The sequence below is a fragment of the Drosophila takahashii genome, chromosome 3L, assembly GCF_030179915.1.
Source record: "Drosophila takahashii strain IR98-3 E-12201 chromosome 3L, DtakHiC1v2, whole genome shotgun sequence".
NCBI lineage: Eukaryota > Metazoa > Arthropoda > Insecta > Diptera > Drosophilidae > Drosophila > Drosophila takahashii.
Window position 1 is genome coordinate 21,015,578 of NC_091680.1, and position 8,207 is coordinate 21,023,784.

The following is an 8,207-nucleotide window of genomic DNA, read 5'->3' on the forward strand; positions in this document are numbered from 1 at the left end:
TTTAAATTTTAAAAAATTCTGTACGCCGGAATACACGCGGTTTCCGAATAAAAAAATTATCCTCATATTGCTTCATCAATTCTTCACGAAGTGGTAAAATAAAATTTTTGTATTTGCAAGACCTACTAGTAAAGACAACGATTTTAGTTTGGCAACTTGGCATCGAGCAACAACAGCGCAGCGTGTAAGAAAGGGAAAGCACTATTGCTGCTCTCCCGTGCTCGTATTGCTGTTCTCTTCTTACACGTTGCGCTGTTGTTGCTCGATGCAAAGTTGCCAAACTAAAATCGTTGTCTTTACTAGTAGGTCTTGCAAATACAAAAATTTTATTTTACCACTTCGTGAAGAATTGATGAAGCAATATGAGGATAATTTTTTTATTCGGAAACCGCGTGTATTCCGGCGTACAGAATTTTTTAAAATTTAAATTCTCTTAAAAAATAATTAATTTTAAAATTAAAAATTTTTTAAATTATTTTTCTGAAAGACATGAACATATCTCACAAAGTTGCATACCAAATATTGAAATAACTCAAACGAGTCTCAAGTGATGCATAACTGAAAAATCGGAGCTTAATTAGAAAATTATTTTTTAAAAATAAACGGTAAGAGTTAAAAAAAAAAAAATAAAAACCGATCCTTATATTTCAATCCTCTATCGAAAAAAAAAGTTTCGATTGATTCTGAGATTTGACCCAAATTGGCCTGTCACGTTTCACGTGGAATGAGCCATCTATGATAAACTGAAATTAACGGGAATTTAAAAAACAAAAAATTACTGTTTGTTTCCTACATTAAGAATGTCATATAGTTGTGTGTAGCAGCTTCCCTGATATATCCTTACGTGCCTGCATATTTGTGCGGTGCTCCTCATTTGGAAACAATACCAACAACACCAGCAACAGGAGCGGTAATAACAGCGGCAAAAACAGCAAATAGTGGCAGCTGCAATATACCCGCGGCAACGCCGCCAACCGCCCAAAATGTATGCAACATTATGCGGCATGTGCACTAAACAAGTCATGAATTTCAAACAGTCGCCAGAGATCCCGCCCCCAATAGTCCTTCCCCCGCCCACACTCCCCACCCCCTTTGGCGCCCAAAACACGCTCCTTGGTGCATTCTTTGCATGCGTAATAAATGCGGAGGGGGACAAAATGCAACCACAAATGGCGGTGCGGTGCGGCGCGTTGAGTTTTCCTTCATTTTCCGCACTGACTTTTGGCATCGTCCAAAGAGACCGCGAAAATCGCTCGCCGCCTGGTTGGCACTTCCGCTTTTCATTTGCCTCATGTTTAATACATCCACGCAGATGCAAATGGCTGCGGGTGTGTTTGTGTGTGTGGAAGTGGCGCAAATGCATCACCACAAAATGCACCAATAAGTATGCTAAGCAAGGCTCGAATATCCCCACTCCTGCCAGCCAGGCAGAATCGGAAGCCCATAAATTTCAGATTGATTTGTGGTTCCCGGAGTAGGATTTACTTTAAAGTGGCCCAGGAATGTTTGGACTGGAGTGATAAGCTCTTGGAGTGTGATAATCCTTTTATGGGGTTTTCGAAAACAATTAAATGAAATGAGTTCAGTTTATCTGCGATAAAACTGTATCTCAATACTTCGACCTACATCTTATGGTTTACCCAGTTCTAAGGGCTATACCTTTTTAAAAATATTCACTCTATCATAGAGACACTATAGCATTTTGTAATTCTATAAATAAAAGGAAATTAACAAATTAATATTTATATTTTACTATTTACAATTTTTAATTTATGGTATTGTAGATACTTGGTTTTCTAATACCAAATTTAAGAATGTGTTCCTTTTTTTTCGAGTCAACTTAACTCAGATTTCATTGCTACCATTGCAGTTTATGGTTTACCCCTTTTGTAATGCATTTCATTGCGTTTTCGGTGTTCCTGTTCTCCCTGAATTTCCATATGAGCTACAAACAGCAAGAATTGTAAAATACCAGGCAAGTGAAAATAAAAAAAAAGGTGAACTGAGCAACTTCTAATTGCGTGCTGGCTGCACCTTGCCACAATTTTCCACCACACATCCACATGCATGCAGGGGTATATCTGAAATAGAATGCATGCAAAGCAGGAGTGTGCGAGTGTTGGTGGATGCAACGAACCGGAAGTACGTCATACACACACACCCCCAGAAGAGGAGAGCGGAAAATACTCGTGAGTGAGCTGATGCAAGGAACCAGACAGCGTGTATTTAGTTTAACAGCTTCGCAGGCAGCGACATGCGACACTGACACTACAAGTGTTAATGCCAGCCACGCCCAACCGCCCCCACATCCGCTTACCCACACACACCACACACACTCACACATATTTACCCGCTGAAGTGCGTGGAGCAGTTTTTGCATTCTGCAAATAAAATGATGTTAAAACATTTGTAAAGCCAAACTAACTAGAATTTCGTTGGCACTACAAACGAACCCAGCGTTTTGCACCCTTTTGAAAATTGCACCCCGCATTCGTACTTGAAAATCCACTTTCTTGCCGTCGCTGCCGCAGCGCGAAAAACTTTTTAATCAAATTTTTCAATTTAGTTTCGTACATCGTTAATTAAAAACCGGGTTCGGGCTCGGGCTCCCCTCGCGTTATATCGTCAGCCCTTTTCCACGTTCGGCATAAGTTGGTTAGTTTGACATGTGCTGCAGTTAGTTCCCTTTAATTTAATTTGCTTTTCGCCGCTTAAATGTTGCGCATTCGCCATGTTGCCCTACACAATCGTTTCACCCCAAACGAAATGCGGAAACAGGTTTCGGGTTTTAGTTTACTTATTTCGATTAAGTGCTTTTAGACCAGAAACTAAAGTGGTATTTGGCATACCTCTAATTAGCTATTCATTTAGGTATGCAACGTTTAGAACCTAAATTTATTTGTAATTGGAAGGCTGCTCTACACTGAGCATAATTACTATAAATTACTCAAGCGTTTATTAAAATAAAATCCAGCATGAACCTTCATTATTCTCCATAATTACAACGGAATACCCCTTTACTTATGCTTTTGATTTCTTACATATGCATATATTTCCCCCATTCCGCAATTCAAGGATGTGTTAATAATCCGATATGTCAGCGATATCTTCAATTAAGCCAGCTCCTTTGCAACGGCTGTACACCCATGTAATCGCCTGGATTAATTAACCATAAATGAGCTTCGCAAATTCATTTCTCCTCCAAGCCGTGGGAATGAGCGAAATAAAACCGAGGGCGGGAATAAAAGGTGCAACATATGCCCCGGCGCATTGGAGTGTGAATAAAAGTAATTCGATGCTAATTAAATGCCCGCAGCAAACACAGAGCTCCCAAGTCCCTTGGGCACAAGGATTAGGCCCTGTATATATCTATACATATATTCCTCTATATTCAACAGTGTTTCTGCATTTTTAGCTAATGACACTTAATTGTGCAACACTTGAGCGCGCTGAATAGTTATTTGTAATAATTATTTCAATGGCCGGGGTGCCCAGACACCGAGCTGGGGGATTGACTTCATAAGCCAATTAATCCAGCTAAGAACAGCGGAAAGGTGGCCTGGCCACACCTAAAAGCCCTGCCAGCGCCGTTGTTGCAAATTAAGTTAGGAAAACCCCTCGACAGCCGTCAAGAGTCGAGTGGCAGACAGTCGGACCTGGCCGCATTTGCAGCTGGTGTTAGAGCTCCAGCCGAGTTTTTGGGGCGCGGTCGCGTCTGGGCCATAAAACCCGCCGTTGGCAAGAGTCATAAAAAGCCAGTCAGAAGACGGGACACGACAAGACAATTGGCAATGAAACAAATTACATCGCGAACAAATGCACTTGCTCTGGCAGATTGTCCTTGGCGCAACTAAATGGAGGACATTCCATTCCGTGTTCTTGCTCGTCGCTGAATTCGCAATGATAGCTCCAATGTGATGTCACAATTTTAATGCAATTACACTGAGGCAACTAGAACTAAAAAGTCCTCTTTGTTATTATGAAAGTTTTAGGAACAAAACATTTTTTAAAACTGTATTAATTTTAAATTTTTAATTAAATTACAGTAATTTTACGATACGTAAAGCCTTCTTAAATATATCTTAATGAAAAGTGTTGAGTACCTTTGATTAGAAATATAGTTCATATTTTATCCAGGGTTTTAAAGGCTTTTTTCCACAAATCCAAGTTTAGAAAATTATTTCAACAGTCGAATTATAATTTAAACCGCATCCATAAAGACATCTAAAGTATTAAGTACAGGATTTTTTAAATATATTTGTTACTTTAAAAATAAGCTGGTTATTAAAACAAACTTCACGATACTTCTTTATGAGAAACTTTTGCTTTCGAAACAATATTTTCTAGGAAAACTTTGAAACCACCTTGAATGGCAACGACTAATACCGCGTATTACATGCCCCGAATTTCCCCCTGGCCGCCCTCGAAAAACAATAAACAAATGACAAGCACCCGCAACATGATAATAAGAAAGACAAAAGTAGTTTTTTGCCGGCGAAAGGAAAGTTTGTTTTTTATCACAATGTCCTGGGCGCCGCCCCTTTCCATTTCCGCAGGACTGCATGACGAAGGCGTGTCAGAACGAGCCATAAGCAGTTAAAATATGCAAAGTACAGCGTCGGCAACAATGGCGAACAACACTATTTAATGAAAATGCACAAGAAACAAAACTTGTAAGGGATCAGCAACGAATGGGGGTGGGGAACTTGAGAAAGTGTTGCATACTTTTAGGTAGGTGGCCAAGCGACGACGACGACCATTGTGATGCCTTCGGCCTTCACTCCCCTTTTCTCCAACCCAAACCCAGACCCAACCCGCTCTATTTATTTTAGCTGCAGCCCTGCGAAAAAGTTTTGCCAACTCCTCTATTTTCTTTGCGCTTTCGGGATTGCCGAAAATATTTGCACAGGCTAGAACAACGGGGAATTGCAGCCACAAGCATTTGATGAAGTTGTTTATTGTGTTTCGCTCATTTTTAGACCCTAACTGGGGAGCTGTAAAACTTGGCCAGCAAGTTTGCAATGAAAACGAAGTTTTATTTTATTTTATTTCAGCATATGAGTCTATTCTTAATAAATACAAAAATAATATTATAAATTAATAAATAATACTATTATAAATTAATCATTGGTAATTGCGAAATAACTTTAATTAACCTTAGATAGTTTAGAGTGTAAAATATTAAGTAAAGAAATCTTAGTTTCTTGCAGTTAAAAGTTTGAAAGTGTATTAACAATTTCGCTGCTTAACACTTTTTAGCCCAACATCGCCTGCACTTTTTTGCGGGGCCAAAAAGTTTTGATGCCGCTTTGGGTTTTTTCTCGGTGTTAAGTTGCGTATGGAGCAAATGAATTTAGAAATCTTATTTAACAAGTTTCGCCCACTTTCGGGCTGACTGCAGGACAAGAAAGGGATCTACATCTTTATCGACAGCTTGGCAAAGTGAAAGTTTCCACCGTGCAGCTGGCTTCCTCCGTGTTGTTGTCCGTTGTTTGTGCAATGTTATACCGTTTTATTCGAAAACTTACAGCCAAGCGATGGAAAATTTCGCAAGCATTATAAGTCGTCTCTTACAACAACAGACTTCTTATAATTTTCCTTTTGCATCTAACTCTTTGTAAGTAATTGTTACTTTGATGGCTTTAAAACTGGGAACAGCACAACTGTAAGCGATATTTTTATGAGGTCTTTAACTTAAAATTTTGTAGGTGTATCAAAAGATGGACGCAAAAATTGGCTTTTATTGACATGAAGTAAGGACATTAAAATAAAATATTACATAAATCCTATTCAAATGCCTCAATAACTTTTCCATTAACACCAGAATTCAAATCAGTTTGCCACACTTTTGGGTTAAGCTTTAATCAAACGCCCGAAAGCAATACCACTCATACCTCAAAACATTACCGAAAGATGTTACCCAAACGTAGTGCTGTCCACTGATATATAATTAACCAAATCGAAATAGACAAAGGAGCTCGGTTTGCCAACAAACATAATGCCGAAGGACTTGCCAGACTGTTGCCATTTCTCTTATGCCTGGGCTTTGTTGTTTGGGCACGTGTTGGTGCGGTTTCCTGCCAAAACTGTGGCACTCTGTGGTTGCCAAACCAAACCAGTTAAAAGCAAACCGGAGAAGGCCCACACAGACACGCAACCTGGAAAGTGGTGACTTTTGGCAGTTACTTTGCCCTGCCAACGGCCCCAAATGAACAACTCATTAAATTGCATGCACTGAAAAAATATATTATTAATATATATTTAATATTTACATAGCGAAGATCCTTTAAAATAATCTGTTAATTTCCAACAAGCATTTAATTAGTGATTTCCAGAATTCGAATGTTGAATTTAGGCGCATTTATTTAAAGGTTTAATAATGCCACATCCTAACAAATTGTTTATTGTTTCAAATCAAGTTTTTTTTGGTACACAAATATTTTTGATTCTGAATCTTAATGCTGATTTTCACTCGGAATTTGTAAAGATTTTTGTTTCTTGTGTATAACTACAAGCCAGGATGCTAGACACGGATGAAATTTAAATCCGAAACTGAGCGGTAATTACATCATGCATGGCTCGATAGTTTCGCAAGTGGCAGTAGCTCTACCTCATTATCCTTGTGGGCAACCGCGAAGGATGTGATGATCCCAGTGGTCGCATCTTCACATATCAGATTGCAAACGGGATGACTTCTGTCTTTCCCATTTTCATTTCCCATCCCTATCAGCTTTTTTGTCATCTCCGCCGACAACAATTATTATGCCAATTTTTGCCATTTAATTACAATTTTCTAGGCGATTCCACTTTGATTGGTGATCGAGGCACAGCTGCGTGAAATGAAATTGAACGGGAGCCAGGACGAACTGGCAAACCACCCCTTTCCATGACCCACCCGCTGAGCTCAACCCCTGAACTTTTGTGGTCAGCAAAATTGTTGTTCGCTTTTAATTTCCAATGTACGTGACTCGTTTTAATTAGACAGACAGCGAAATGCTGGGAAATAAATATGGGTATATTTATGTTTATACATTTGAACGTGGGTTAGCTATCACATAAACAGACGGCATTTAATATGTGTTCATTGTTTAACTGGTGGTCATAAATGTAACAGTTTTCTCTGGTAAATTATTTTTCGCTTTTTTAGGTATAAATTTAAATAAGAATATTAATTAGCCTCCATGTCCTTATATGTTTATTTTTTATAAGTAACAATTTTAAAACGAAATTTCATCAATCACAAATTACTTTAACACAATGGAATTAAAGAAGTGTTATGATAGCATATCACGCAGAAGGCAAGGCAAATGATTTTTATTGACCGAGAAGAGCTTTTTGAACTTTGAACGCCTCATGGAAATTCATTGGATTGGAAGCACTTTCTGCGGCAGACACATGTGAGGCAGAGGGTAAAGTTTTGCGTTCTCCATATTCATAATGGCGCAAAAGTTTAACTCAATTAGAAAATTTCCTTTTTCCTGACTTTCAAACTTTATCAATTTTTTTTTTGTCTGCTCGACTTTCCCTAACCATTTTCACTTTGTGCCAGAGTGCGGAGGACAAACAAAAGCTTTGGCAACTATCTTTTATTTATTCATTGAATTCTGTACTTCAATTAAAAAGCCATTAGAAATGGCACACAGAACACGGAAAGGCTAAAAAGGCAGGCGGAGGTCGGAATGCCGATTCGTTGTCCTGGGAAACTGGGGGCAAACAAACTGTAAACACAACTCACCGATATCCTTACACCAATCCCACAATCAATATTGTTATCCTTTGCCTGTCAAAGGCGAAATTTGCATGCAAGGATTCGTACTTGGCTTTTGTTCTCGCCTTGCCTTTGACCTACAACCTTCGGAAGGGAAAGGCACTACCCCGCCGACCCGGCCTGCCCTAATTTATATTTAATGTTTGCAGGCACCATAAGTTCCTCAGGCAAAATGGATTGCAAAAATTCCTACATAGAGACAAAATGCTAGAACAATATTTGATAGAATTTTAATGAAGTATTTTAACATAAAATAAAAATAATAATATTAAATTGTTAAAGTTTAAATTAAATTTGAATAAAGGGGTATAATATTTGATTCATGTTTTTTTCCAGTGCAGTCCAGTCTGGCTTTCGTAGGTGCCAGACGGGTCAATATGATGTTATTTATATTTCATTTCCAGCTCCCCACATTCTCCTTGTGCGGCAAGGACAGTCT